This window comes from Dermacentor albipictus, chromosome 2 (genome assembly GCF_038994185.2).
Source record: "Dermacentor albipictus isolate Rhodes 1998 colony chromosome 2, USDA_Dalb.pri_finalv2, whole genome shotgun sequence".
Taxonomy (NCBI): Eukaryota; Metazoa; Arthropoda; class Arachnida; order Ixodida; family Ixodidae; genus Dermacentor; species Dermacentor albipictus.
Window position 1 is genome coordinate 103,646,547 of NC_091822.1, and position 14,910 is coordinate 103,661,456.

Here is a 14,910-nt window from a genome sequence, read left to right on the forward strand (position 1 = left end):
GAAATATTTTGGCCGTTTGTAAACATCATTTTGTATAACAATAGATGTTATACAAAACAATAACAATAGTATAGCAATAGAGTTACCATCTAATGCACTGAACCGCATGCATCTTGTCATGATTTTTATTGCTTCACAGTGTCATTCATTTTTAAAGTGTATTCATTCACTTGTCACTGTAGCTGTCAGAGTAATATCGCAGGCTTACTAGGTACATGAAGTCACAGAAAGAGAGAGAGAGAGAGAGAAAGGCAAAGGAAACTCATTGATATTACCCAGATATTATCTCTCGATGACTACCAAGCACAGGGGGAGGGGAAAGGGATGCGATAGATGAGAGCAATACGATACGACAAGAAAAAAAAAAGAAATTCGCAGTCACACCCGAAAGGCGAAGCACCGATTGCGATAGCACCTTAGTAGATAGCTGTACGAAGTAGTTTTAGCGGCCGTGTAAACTTGTAAACATTCGTTTACTAACTAAATTACCAGTAATCGAACGTGTAGGCGTCACTCAACGAGGACGTGAAAAGAAAGAGACACAGGGAGAGCAATGTCTTTGTGTGTTTGCTTCTTTCTACGTCTTCTTCAGTCGCGCTCACACATTCTATCATGGATTTACACCAACTAGGCGGTCAACATGTTTTAGCTAAATTAACCAGCATGGTGTCACGCGCGCACAGGTAGAAACGAACGGATATCACTCGATGACAGCGGAAACTGTTTAAAAAATGCTGGAGTTAGGAATCGCCGCAGCAGCCGCGAGCCAATTGACCTCTATGCATCTGTCGGTTCAACGCATACGAAACGTCGAAAGCACAGCACATACGAAGCTACTAGCACTACGCGCACTCTGCAAACACCGTAGTTCCCGTTGAAGATGAGACCCGCGCGGGCACGCACTTTAGCCACGTCGCAGACCTCTTTCAAGACACATGAGCGCCGGCAATGCGTCCCTAAGGCGTCCGCCAAAGGCGTCAACTACGGCGTCCGCGATTCACGTTTCTTTGTGTTCGCGTTGCCAACGCTGTAGGAAAAGCCCAGATTCTGTCCACTCTGTGTGGAGCGATAGGTGAGGAGGACATCGAGGCACCGTAGCTGCCGCCACAGAAGAACGCCCCTCCTCCCTCGCCTCAGCCCCCTGCCTCGTGCGCCACAGCTGATGGCGCGCTTTCGGCCGCGTTCCTCGCTCACGCACGCGAGACTGAACCGCGTTCTCCAGCTCCCCCTCGCAAGTTTTCACTCAAACGGCACCTCATGGGGACGGCGACGGCAGAAATGCTCATTGAGTGCCAATTTATGTGCTATCAAAATAAAGGCAAGCACGCGCAAACGCACACAACCCACATTACGGAACTGTTTCTATGAGCGCTACCACGCAGTCTGCGAAGGAGGGCGCCATTCAGTGAAAGGCTATAGGGCCTCCTCCTGTATTCTGCACCTGTAAAATATTTTGTGTAAGAGATAAACATCCTTGGCTGTTTATTTGATTGTATAGTCGATTGATTGTAAGGCTTAGCGTTTCAGCATTCGTTAGCATTTACGAAAATCTCGCATGCAGAAACATTACCCAGGTAACACAATATGCATAAAAAGGGCCACTGCATGTTGGTATGTAATCATGACAACACAGTTTTGCTATCAGTGGGAAGCTAACACACATATTTCGTTGAAATATCTTCACTCGTTGTGGAAACAAAGCGCACACTTGACCGCGGCACCTCTCCATTAGTAAGGTTGCATGCTTGGCTTGTTGGTATACAGACGAAGTATACAGACGGAATGAAGGAATACAGACACGCACACACACCATGCTACATTAGATCCTGAAGTTTCCAGTCAAGTCGACAAGCGGAAGGCGAGTAGGCAGCGAGCCAAGGTTGTGGTGGCATTTCTGCAGAAGGCAAAGGTTTCTTACTATATGAACGTATAATTGATGGTCATAAGTGCACACATAAACACGACAGCTTCTAACACAGACTATAATGACAGCTAGCTAGAGCTATTCGCCCGTAACAAGCCCATACAAAAACAGAAAACAATTAGGTGGATTTAACGTATACGTTGAAATGTATGTAAAGCGAAGCTTGCCTGATGACGTTGATAAATATCACGGGACACTTAAACATATCAGTTGAGTGAGGAAAGTCAGCAGATCGCGTGGGGATTAGTGATTAAGGAGAAGTTCGTGACATACAAATACGGGCGGAATTTGGAAACCGCCCATACGAGCGCCAGGCATTCACGATCTGTTATAATATAGTTGCCCTTCGCTGCTGTGAGGAGGCGCCTAGCGTAGGCGATAAGACGATCTTGACGTTGCTGGCGCTGCGCTAAGACGGCTCCGACACCATGACCACTGGCATCAGTACGCACCTCTGTAGGAGACGACGGATCGAAGTGGGCCAGTATAGGTGGCGTAGTGAGAATGTTGGTCAGGTGGGCAAACGCGGCAGTTTGAGCGAGGCCCCACGTAAACACCACGTCCTTGTTCAGAAGATCAGTAAGCGGTCGGGAAATCGCTGCGAAGTTTCGAACGAAGCCTCGGACGTAGGAGCAGAGTCCTACAAAACTTCCGCCGTCTTTGAGACACTGAGGTACTGTAAATGGCCTGACAGCACGAATTTTCTCCTGGTCTGGTTGAATGCCAGAAGCGTCGACGAGGTGGTCCAGCACTGTAATTTGCCGTCGACCGAAGTGACACTTCGATGAATTTCATGTGAGCCCAGACTCGCGGTAGACTTGAAGAACAGCTGACAAAAATTTAAAGTGTGTCTCAAATGTATGCGAAAATACGAGAACGTCGTCTAGGCAGCACAGGCATGTTGACCATTTGAAGCAAGGAGTCCATGATACGTTCAAACTATGCTGGGGCGTTGCATAGATCGAACGGTATAACATATTGAATTGATATAGACCATCAGGAGTGACGAACGCGGGCTTATCTTGGTCTTTCATCCACAGAAATTTTCAAATAACCAGACCGAAGGTCTATTGATGAAAACTAGTTGGCACCGGGGAGATAATCGAGAGCGTCGTCAATGCGAGTCAAGGGGTAGACGTCTTTCTTGGTAATGCAGTTTACATGACGATAATCTGCGCAGAAATGCCATGTGCCATCTTTCTTTTTAACAAGCACCACAGCCGACGCTCAAGGGCTCGACGAAGGTTCAACAATGCCTTTGGCAAGCATCTGGTTCAATTCATCTTCAATAATCTTACGCTCTGAAGCAGAAACTCGATATGGCTGGCGATGAATAGGACTGGCATCGCCAGTATTTATGCGATGCTTAACAATTGAAGTCTAGCTCAATTGGCGATTGTTAAGGTCGAAGATATCATGGTAGGAAACCAAAAGGCAAGACAGAGCTGCTGCTCGTTCAGGCAATAGGTCCGCAGCAAATATGGGACGAAATGTTGCGTCGGTGCAAATATCATCTTGTGGACATGGCGAAGAGTGTGAGCAGGCGTCTACTGAAAACGTCGTGACGTGGTCATCTCCTATAGCACGCAGCACTGAAACCAATATGCCTTGGGGTAAAACTTCCTCTTCAGGCAAAATTGATGACGGGGAGGCATGTCGGGTTACTGGCGACGGTGACGACGGTGTGGGGCACAGTGATATTGCGCATCGAAAGGACATCAGGAAAAGGTTTGTCGCGTAATCATTATTGGGCACAGGAAAACGTGATAGTAAATTGACGAAACTCTCGGCTTTAGGCCGCAGGCAGACGAAGGCGGTCATACTAAAGTCGTTCGGCAGTTCGACACCAATTTGCGCGACTCGAGGAAGTTCGAAGCAAACGGTGCCAGCACAACAGTCGATGAAAGCTCAATACATCGTAAGAAGGTCGAGTCCGAGGATTAGACCATGGGGGCAATTGATCAGCACTGCAAAAAAAAAAAACAGGGACGTGGCGGTCGGCCATACTTATATGGGAAGTACACATTTCAGTGACGGCAACAGTGCTGCCATCGGCCGCGCGTACGGCTCGTGTAGGGTCAGACGTGAGAACGTTCCTCAATCGACGACGAAGGATACTACTCGCTATGGATACCGGGTCTCCAGTATCTATTAACGCTGTCAGAGACCCCGTCGGCGTGGACATCAAGGAACTTCTGGTTCACTGGGAGCGTCAATGGAAGATTTCGACACGACGAAGATAACGCAGCACCACCCCCAGGAGCTGCATAGACTATTTTTCCGTGCGGGAGGGTCCATTATTAGTCGGCGACGAATAGCGGCGTGGTTGGAGCGACGGGAACTAACGGCGCTGCAGAGACGGTGAGCGAGCAGGACGACTGTCATCGACGGATACGTCAGAGGAAAGAGGCGTACGGCTAGGCGACTAACGGCGCGGGTCGGCATATGGGCGAGGAGACGGGGAAAAGGAGCTCGAATACGGTGTCGTGCAGGAGGTGCGGCAGTGGCGCGTGACGTGGCCAATGCGGATGCGAAGCAAGCAAATGTGCTTGTCGTTCGGAGTTATCCACCCGGTAGGGTTGTGTTATCTGGAAGGGGAATACAGATCGTTCTGAGATGTAGCTGTCGGCACCGGTCGGGTGGTAGGTCGGGAGACGGAGCAGGCAGCAGGAAAACCGAGGTTTGCAAAGTCTTGCCGCACAATCGCCTGAATGAGGGAGATCGTTGGGGCTGCTTGGTGAATGGTGGGGTCAGGTTGGCGTGGGTGGAACGGCGCAGCCCTTGTAGCCTCGAGCTCGCGGCGAACAATACGTGTAACATGCTCATTTCAACGTGGTGAAGCTGTAAGGTCGACGCAAGACGATGTCGTAGCCGCGTTAGGAAGCCGGGAGAACTGGGGAATGACGCGGGAGCTTTTGGCGAGCTCAAAGTGGCAGCTTTCCTTGACAATGACGTCGTTGGTGGTGACATTGTTGAAGACTAACAAGTTGAACGTATCGTCCGCGATCCCTTTGAGTACGTGGCCGACCTTGTCATCCTCGGCCATTTCCTCGTCGACTTTCCGGCAAAGAGCGAGCACGTCTTGTATGTACGAGGCATACTATTCAGTATGTAGAAGACTGAACTTGGGTAGCAAACTTTTCTAACAGCCAGCTGCTGGCCGATGGGATTTCCAAAGAGGTCACTGAGAATTTCCTTGAAAGCAGCCCAGCTAGAGATTTCGTCCTTGTGTGACCGAAACGAGACTCGAGGAGTTCCGCCTAAGTAGAAGAGGACATTCACTGGCATAATGGTAGGGTCCCACTGGTTGTTTCGGCTAACACGCTCATGCAGTCCTCAACGTCGACATTATCTTGGCTGGAGAGAATGCCAGGATCGCGTGGATTGGTAATCGTAACGTACGTTGTTGTCGGGGTCGCAGGAGTAGAAGCAGACGAGGTGTCGTCACCAGGCGCCGTGGCTGAAAGCAGGACGGTGCGGCCATTGCGGAGCTCCGTGGCGAGGACGGAGAACGGCACCCTCCACGAAAACGTTACGCGAACAACGGATTAAGAGCTGGAGACTATTTATAAAGTATATTTACGAAGGATAACTGAAGCGCTGGGCAAGCCATGTAATGCGTAGGTTAGATAAACGGTGGACCATTAGGGTTACAGAATGAGTGCCAAGAGAAGGGAAGCGCAGTCAAGGAAGGCAGAAGTCTAGGTGCGGTGATCGAAATGGAAAGGGGCTAGTTGGTGTTAGATGGTGTAGGATATGGCTAATTGGTGATCGCAGGATCCTCCAGTGGACATAAAATAGGTTCATAATTGTGTTTATGTTTTTAATGAAAGCCAATTGCAATAACCCACCTCATTAGGTAGTCAACCTCAAAATTTTAGTACCTACATATTTTACACCTTTTAGAGCCACCTGTTCAGTCGCTTTCATTGCCGCGTCATCTTTACCATAAGGAATTCATTGCCCATGCCACGCATAGCTAATAGACATCGATAGCATTTGTCACGGCACTATTTGTGAATACCTATCCCTTGCGGCGCATCGAGCATTTGCCAATATTGTTAGAGCCGCCCGAGACCCCGCGATGCGACAGCAACGAAAAGAAGTTCCTGAGCTGAGGGAGCGGGAAGCCCAAGCGATCCGGCGCGGTTACCTGCTGGGTTAGTTAACCGTGACGAAGATGAAGTGCCCACAGGACAAGCTTCGCTTACCCGAATTTTCCGGTGGGGGAAGGGTAGGTCATTTTTGTATTATGTTATCGCAGTGATGTCTCGTTTCGTTCTCATAGACAGGATTTTCATCCACCACGTTTATGCGTTTTCTCACACCGGAGGCTGCAGGTTCAGAAAAACGCGAGAGCAGATGCAAAAGCCCTAGGACTTAGTGTAGAATTGAAGAAATGATTCAGCAATATAATAGAAGACTGGGGCTAACAGCATGCACGACGGCAGCTAATTAGCTAACCGCCACAAGTTTTGGTAATGGCAGTCCTTTACATGTTTTGTTATTCTTTCCGTTCACGTGCAAAAAGCCTCAAATTCGTTTGGCAAAGTATGTACCCGCAGTCCTACTAGTGTCAAGAAGCTTAAACTTGCGAGAACAACAATAAAAGCGCTAGAAACAAACCGCTGAGAAACGAGATGGTCTTCATGGAGGGTCACCAACACTTCTGTTTGTTCCTACAGTTTAGTATCGTACGTACAGAGTACGAAAATCGAAGCCATTACGTGCTTACTTGCTTACTTACTTTGTCACATAACAAGCACAAGGAAGTAGAAAAGCGCAATGTTAATGAAATCACAGCAGTGCAGGTTCGCCACATTTATGGAACAAGACGACTCTATACACCTTACAATGACCAATTAGAATGCGCGACTAAGTTTCAAGCACCCGCCATCCATGGCCATCAGTTAGGGCCTCTGGCCAATCAGCAGCAAAAACACGTTTTATCGCTTATCAGACATCTCGAGCAGTGCCCGTCGGTATAATTATGTTCATAAGGTTGCTGCTTCCTTATCGTAAAATTACCTTCCTAGGTAGAGTGCTGCGACGGGCGTTTATATTTCATGAGTGGACTTCCGCTTTTTTAAGCGCGAGTGCAGAAGTTCGCACCTGTTTTACCATTGCATGCATCTCTGTTGTCGACTACAGTGCCCGGTCCTGCAGCGGCAGGCAATGTAAGCTTTCGGAACTTACTAGCGTTATCATATTTGCTAAACCACTCTTTTCGTAAAATGTTTTAATGACGAAATATTTTCGTCAAGTTTCGCTGTGTCAATTTCGCGTGACATAGCTAACCCATCAGCGCCCAGCATACTTTTTAATGCACACTATTATTTTCATTTCTAAATAATTAACGACAAGACACAGAGTGTTGCTTAGTACGCAATTTTACTAAGAAGGGTCTTGCGACGACAACCATATTGTAGTTTTTTATCAGCTGCATGATGTGTTTGATCTCTTCATCGCCGAACTGGGAAAAGTGCTCAACGTGAGCTGAACATGCAGCTTATTTATTTCTGTCAAGCACAGCCTACGCTCCCCGAAGCTGTAGTTGTTGGTGAATTTCAGAAAGGAGGATGTAAACTATGAACGCATGACATTCCATATCCAATACATATTTATACCGACACAAGAAAATGAATGCCGGTGTACTTTGTAATGCACGCTGGGTTTATATCTATGCTAAAGGGGTGTGCTTGACCTCGAAGCATGCACGATGGTTTTTTTACCTGTATTTTGTCAAAATATTTTTGCTGGCTAGAAGAATTTGAGAGACGGTTGCAGGAAAGAAATGTATTAAGAATCCCAGCAACTTTGCTAATATTCCTCTTGCTTCCTTTCTTGCTGCCTACAAAGGTGACGATGCTCTTGCTTTCACATTCGATAAAATAGCGAGCAGTGTTAGAGTAAATTTAGATAAATAGAAACCATGTAGATATTATTTGAAGGATATTGACAAAGAAAGATGATTGAAGCATCCTTTATTACACTTGGAAAAATTAGTGGGATGGAATAGAAAAGAACAAAGTCTATGTATACTACATTGTCAATCGAGATGAGTTATGCAATAAAAGTAGGGTAACCTAGATTAGTGAACCAGGTGTACACCCCACCTCTTGAAATGGCAGAAAATTCTAACGAAAATTATGCCTAGCAATCATGCAACATGATTGCAATGCAAGAAGCGATTGTCATTGGAGGATATGTCACCAGTTTCTTGAATCTTTCAATTACCACTGAACCAAATGCTGAATGATTTAGTTTTGAATGCCTATATTCATCGCCAATTATCGCGTCGAGATCTGCGGCAATAATACATTTGCGTTGCGCGCGTCTCTGAACGCAAAAGCAAAGCCCTTCCTTGTTACTTGATGAAGTCATGTTACACACTTGATAAGTAAAAACACCTTCGTAACAAACAGTATTTCCAACTGATATGCTAAATTTGCTTCCAAAATTTCGCTTGACTCTTCGCTGCAAGACATGTTTTTGGAAGCTGCAAGATACCCCATATACATTTCGTGAACTACATCGCGTTTTGATCCCACAAAATTCGCAGCGTACTTTATCAAGTGCACAATCGTAGCGTTTCAAAAAATAAAGCGCCGCTTACAAAAACGTTCACAGTGTATTTACAGTGTGAGAAGACAGCCCGATATGAAAAATCAACAAAATGTAACTGGCAGATTTTTCTTGGGCCTTAATGTGCACTAATAAAATTTTCGGTACTCTATTTCCCAACTTCGTAGTGAGAAAATGACAATGTAAATGCAGCAAGAATTTGACTTGCGACTTTCTGCATGACGCAACGCGAAATGGAAGCAAATGAATTCTTAACATCGAAGGAAATCAGCGATTACTGAAAGAACATGGGAACAATACAAACGATTCAACGATTGCTCAGACCACGAGTACGCAATTGTTTTTCGTCAGGATCTTCCCGCGAAGCAAGGCCACTTGTGTATTTCCTCCACTTAGTTATAAAAAATTTTAGAACGCTTAATATTGTGAATACATACGGAACATTCCAATCCATTATTCTGTGGTGTATTATGTTTGCCAAGACCGTCCAGAGGTACTTGCTGATCCAAAGAATTTGCGCTTTAAGAATATAAAGGAAATTCTATTTGGCTCCATCATGTACCTCTCACGATACAATCGCGCACAGCGTTCGCCTAAATTCTCGTGCAGGTAAAGCTGCAAAGAGCAAGCTCAATTAAATGTGATCAACTTCTTTTAGGGGTACTGAAAATATTGTTAGAATATGTGTTGAATACCTACAGTCAATATTTGCGAGAGGAATCAGAGGACATGATCGGCATGTATTCTAATGCATGCAAACAAGACGGGAGAAGATGTTAATGGTGTACACCTTATGCAGGAATAGGGCTGCCTCGATTGTTTGCGAAATATTTATATAACTTCTGAGACGTTACCTTTACCTTACTAATTTTTGAGCAAGATAACACAGACTATATTGTTGCATAATAAATGTAAACAAACGCGCATATAAAATAAGTGCCCCCTTTGTACTAATTGAATAAGTTCGTCTAAAAATAATAAACATGCTTTCTGTTTATTTATTACAATTTATCCTCTTTAGTTATCTTTCTCTTCATTTTTTATCCATTTTATCTACTATAACAACAACGAGAATAAAAAAAAACGTATCAAGTTTTGTCAGTGACTTAAGTACCATTAAATAAAGTAGGCATTAATTTGGTGCTCATTCCTTTGCTAGCAATGTTAGAATAAAGATTCTTATACTGTTGACCAAATCATTCATTTTTTTGTGTTAGTGAACTACCGTATGCACCAAGTGTCCGTCAGACGATGCAACGTAATATAGGAGCATGCACCGATCACTGGTGCCTTCGGTAATATAGCCGAGATTACTAGCGAAAAAAAAAAGCTGCAACAGATAAGTCATCGAGCTTCGAGTCTGCTTCACCTAAGTTTCTCATGATGTTGAAGTAGCAGGAAACATTGTGCGGGATTCTTACAAAACGCAGTGTTAAATTATGTAAGTGCCGTAAACTTGCACATCGGTACAATTCGTTTATTCGAAATAAAAGTGATTTATCATTGTGATTAATCATCATATCTGGGTGGGTAAGCAGCGCACTGACAAGGAAAACGGGAAGACACCCAAGAATACACGAATTCGTTTCAGTGCGCTGCTTCCCCATGGAGGTATGATGAATAATCCACAACCAGGCCAACTTGCCACATTACTGAATCTCACTGTGATTAACGAGACACATCACCACACGAACGAGCAGTCAGGCAGTTTATCGTTCGGCATTATTACCACAGAGTGCAACGTAGTATCGAAAACAATGCAAAATTGCCCTTTAATCTGGATTGTCAGAAGAATGTCAAATATGTGAGTGATATAGCTATTACGAAAGCCTTATGTCTCATCAGTGAGTCGGCCTTTAAAGTCCTTGAGCGAAAGCGCGTCGACGATACGAAAGGTACAAAACGGCTACGAACCCTGGTCCTTTGGTAGGAGTCGAACCAACCACCTTTGGTGGTATTTAATTAAGGCGAATACAATTAAGGCACAGCTATTTAGGATATAGTTGATTAAGGCAATCAAGCCTGCAATATTTGGTGTTAATGAAAGCGAAGGTTTTTAGTGAGTTGTTAATTAATATATTGTAAATTAAGACACTCGAACCCACGACCTTGTGTGGGAGTGGAACCCTCGACCTTTGGGATTAAGACATATGACTAAGTGAAGCGCTATAAGCGAATTAATGGGCATGACTACGATAATGAAGAGAATAAGTAAGCAAATTAAAAGGTTGACTGAGTGTATTAACGGGGATGTGCACGTCAAGTGTCCGCCTTTAATGCATCGGTGCTTGAGCTTTCTCTTTCTCCTTCAAATGATCTTAGGAATGACGTAAGAGACCCTGTGAATTTTTCTTCCTTGAAAGTGTAATAACCTATTGGTTCACATAGCCCACGAACCCTGTAATTAAACAGTAAAACAACGTTCACAGTTCAAAGGTCGACGATGAGATATAAAGCTCGTTTGAAGGCTTGGCATAACTCAACTATAACCTTGACGTCAATACATTACTTTTGAATGAGCGATATTGACATAGGTTAAAGACCCGCAGATCGGCCTATTCAAGGAACGACCTAGTGGAAAGCGTGAGCCTTTCTAGTGTGGCAAGCGTTCTGAGAAATAGGGTGGCGCCGCTCAAAGAAGTCGGCGGACGGGAAATATACTTAGCAAATGGTCTAGGTAACCAGCGCTGAGCAAAAATTTTCGTTGCTAAAGCTAAGCAAGAAATTAAAGCCATGAGAAATGCACGTTTTTTATTATGGCTTCAATGGAAAATATTTAGTATAGAGACCATCGACAATGTTTGTCAAATTAACGTAATAGATTGAGCTGACCGCAGAAATCAGCTGAACGCATTAGGAGCGTTGAAAGGATTGCAGGAAAATTTACTGTCAACATGTTCTGGTAGATGACATAACAGCGCGACGGCGGTGCTGTGAAGACAATAAAATAGAAAACGATGAATAATCCTATGACAACGATGACACGAAGAAAAATTCAACGACAATTTCGATACTTCCTAATGCGAAATTTTAGCACTGCTCTATGCGTGTTTTCATTTCACACGTCAATATTTTGTATGAGAATTATATAGGTGAAAAGCTTATATTAGAAAAAGAACGCTGTAAGTAGCTCGATTTGTTTCCATACAGACAACGTGCGCTACTTTGGTGCCATATTGTAGCCATCGTCGTCTGTCTTGCACGGCACTATGCTCTTCTCACGCTTTCGTTCCAACAATGACGAGAACGGCCCTTCTTAGCGGGAAAATCGTGCAACCAGTGTCAGCGTCGACGGCACCCAAGGGAGCCTCACATGGAGTCTTACTCGTAGCCCTTCGCCATTGCCGCTTGGAGGAGTAGGGAACCCCGTCACACACGCTGGTGCCGTGGACTGACGGTGCCGCAGACGAGGGTACCTCTCGCTATGTTACGCTAGCCTGTCATTCCTCCTCGGAAGTGCAGATGACATGATCCACGCGACGGGGCGGCCGTAGCCACTGGCAGCTCAGCACATGTGCAGACAGTCACCCATCCGCGCCTTCTCTGCCTCACGCTTTCACAGTGGCGTCAGTGCCCACTTTCCTAGTCACGCGCTATTCTTTCCCGCTGCGCTCTGCGATTGCATTCATGTTTTTCTGTGCTCGCTCTCTTGGTTACGCCGCCGAGGTATGCGGCAACGCTGAACGCAGGAAACGGCGCTTAAGAGCTACTCTCTAAAAAGACATAAATATTGTCACGTTGCAGAAATCACATATAAAGATATATTTACAATATGTACAAAAGAGACATTGATGCTTGAACAAAATGGCTGCAGAGACCGATTCCACCTCTGCACGTTAAATCTTCTGCGTGGCGTCACTCTTGGTTGCGCCGTGGCATAACCCCACCTCTAAAGGCACCGTCTCGACGTTTCAGCCGGGACACAAGCACAACGTCCGTGGGGACACGCGAGTGCAGCGGAGCGATCTCGTAGTTCACATCGCCAAGCTGACGCAATATCGTGTAGCGCCCTGTGTAACGAGGCAGCAGCTTTTCAAACAAGCCGACACGGCGACATGGCGTCGGTAGGAGGACGACGGATCCAGGAGAAATCGAACGTCCCGATGTCGGCTGTCACACCGGACCTTCTGGGCATCCTGAGAGTCAGTCAGCCGGGCGCACGCAATCTGGCGTGCCGTGCGAGCCCGCGCGAAGCGTCTTGAGCATATTCAGTGGGCGTGCTCGTCGAGGAAGGAAGCAGTGGGTCAAAGAGAAAAGAAGGGTGGCGGCCGAACAGAATGTAAAGGGTGAAAATACAGTGCTCTCGTGAGAGGCGAATTCGAGGCGAATGTCGCAAAGGGTAATATGCTGTCCCAATCGCTGCGGTCGTCAGAAACGTACCAAGACGGCGTTTCTGTCAACGCGTGATTGAGCTGCGCCATGAGTCCGTTTGTCTACGGGTGGTAGGCAGTGAAAAGCTTGTGCTTGGCAAAACAGGACCGAATTAGATCTTCAACTCCTCGGGACAAAAAGGTGTGGTCGCGATCAGCGAGGAGCTACCGGGGTGCGCCGTGATGGAGAATGACGTCATGTAAAAGGAAATCTGTCACCTCAGTTGCACAGCTTGTGCGCAAAGCTCGCGTCATTGCGTACTGGGTCGCGTAATCAGTCACGGCAACAACGAAATTATTGCCAGGTTTAGACGTCGGAAAAGGGCCGGGAAGATTAACACCGATGCGAAAGAGTGGTTCTCAGGGCATATCGATGGGGTGAAGGCGTCCAGAGGTCAGCGCCGTAGGTTTTCTTGGTGCTCAAATAGCGCACAGGCTGCAACTTAGCGTTACGCAGAGCGGTACAGGCCTGCCCTGTAGAAATGGCGCCGTAAGCGGTCGTATGTACGCGAAACGTCGAGGTAGCCTGCAGTAGGACCGTCATGCAACTCACCCCAGGAAGTGATGTCCGGAGATGGCATGGCACAGCGAGTAAAAATTCTTACCCTTCAGGGCGTAAGCAGCGACAGTAGAGAACGTCGTCGCGGAGCACAAACATGCTCAGTGTGGGCTGCAAATGTCAAGAATTGAGACTATCGATGAGAACGCGTAAGCAGTTAGCACGCCAGTGTTCAGTGCGAATGTACAGATCAGAAGTAGCCAGGACTCAAGAGTCGGTGTCATGCGCATCACATTCATGGCAGTCTACAGGATGACGGGAGAGGCAGTCGGCGTCCTGTGTAAATGGTCTGACTTGTATAAAACAAGAAATCAATATTCTGGGAACCGTAGCGCCCATACACCCAATCGTCCGATGGGGTCTTTAATTAAGGAGACCCAGTGCAAGGCGTGATGATTCTTAACCACGGGAAATGTGCAGCCGTGCAATTAGGGGCGGAATTTGACAACTGCGCAAACTGACAGGAGACACTCCCGTTCGGTAATTGAAGAATTCCTCTTTGCGGGTGACAAGAGGTGGCTGGCGCATACAATTACTCGCTCTGCGTTAAGCTCCCATTGTACAAGTACAGCCCCAATTCCATGGCCACTGGTACCCGTGTGAAGTTCAGTGGCGGCAGATGGGTCATTATGAGCCAGGAATGGGGAAGCCGTGAGCAAGCGTAGGCGCCAGCGATGGCTTTGGTTTGAAGAAGGCCCCATGTGAAAACAACGCCCGTTTAAAGTAAGTCGGTGAGTGGGCGAGCGGTTTTGGGCGAAATTCATGATAAAACTACGGAAATACGAGCATAGTCCAACTAAGTTTCTTACCTCTGCGGCGGAAGTTAAGCTCTTCCTTGCGGTCGTCATACCACACCTTCGCCGTGCCTTGTGGGTAGAAGACCAAGTTAGCCAACATAATTGTCGAATATCCCATTTGTTGCGGGCACTTACACGCTCGTACGTAGCGATCCAGTCTTCCAGGTCGAGGTGGTCGGTGCCGCAGAACGTTCCTCGATCCCGCGAATGAGCGAGCATAGCCGTTGCGGTTGTAGACACTGATGTGGGCCGTGCCATGTCGAGTCCTGTTTCGTCCGTCATGTTGTCCAGTACGAGGTGACGACCACTGTGGAGCTCCGTTGTTGTTTCTCGTAAGTACCCCGCACCTCCGGATATTTATTGTGTTGCAGAAGTCACGTATAAAGATATATTTACAATATCTAAAAGAGGGACAACAACGTATAAGCAAGATGGCTGTCGAGACCGGTTCCACCTCTACAGGTCAAATCGTCTTCTCCTGACTGGCGCCACTCTTGGTTGCGCCGTAACAACATAATCCATTGCCACAAAGAAGAGTAAACATGCAGTGAAGTGATGACCAGCAATGGTCTGGTCGTCCTGTGTCTCGTTTACGCCTATCTCACGCTCAAGCACGCACGCGGTCTTGAACGCGCCTAGAACCCGCCGTGGTTGCGCAGTGGCTGTGGTGTTGGG

General features: G+C 46.6%; 1 protein-coding gene across 1 annotated transcript in view; it reads left to right on the forward strand.

Annotated features, from left to right (window-relative positions):
* The window catches only part of LOC135921090 (protein rpi-1-like), a 71,934-nt gene that overhangs the window by 26,018 nt on the left and 31,006 nt on the right, over nucleotides 1–14,910 (forward strand). The gene's annotated exons all lie outside the window — the stretch shown is intronic.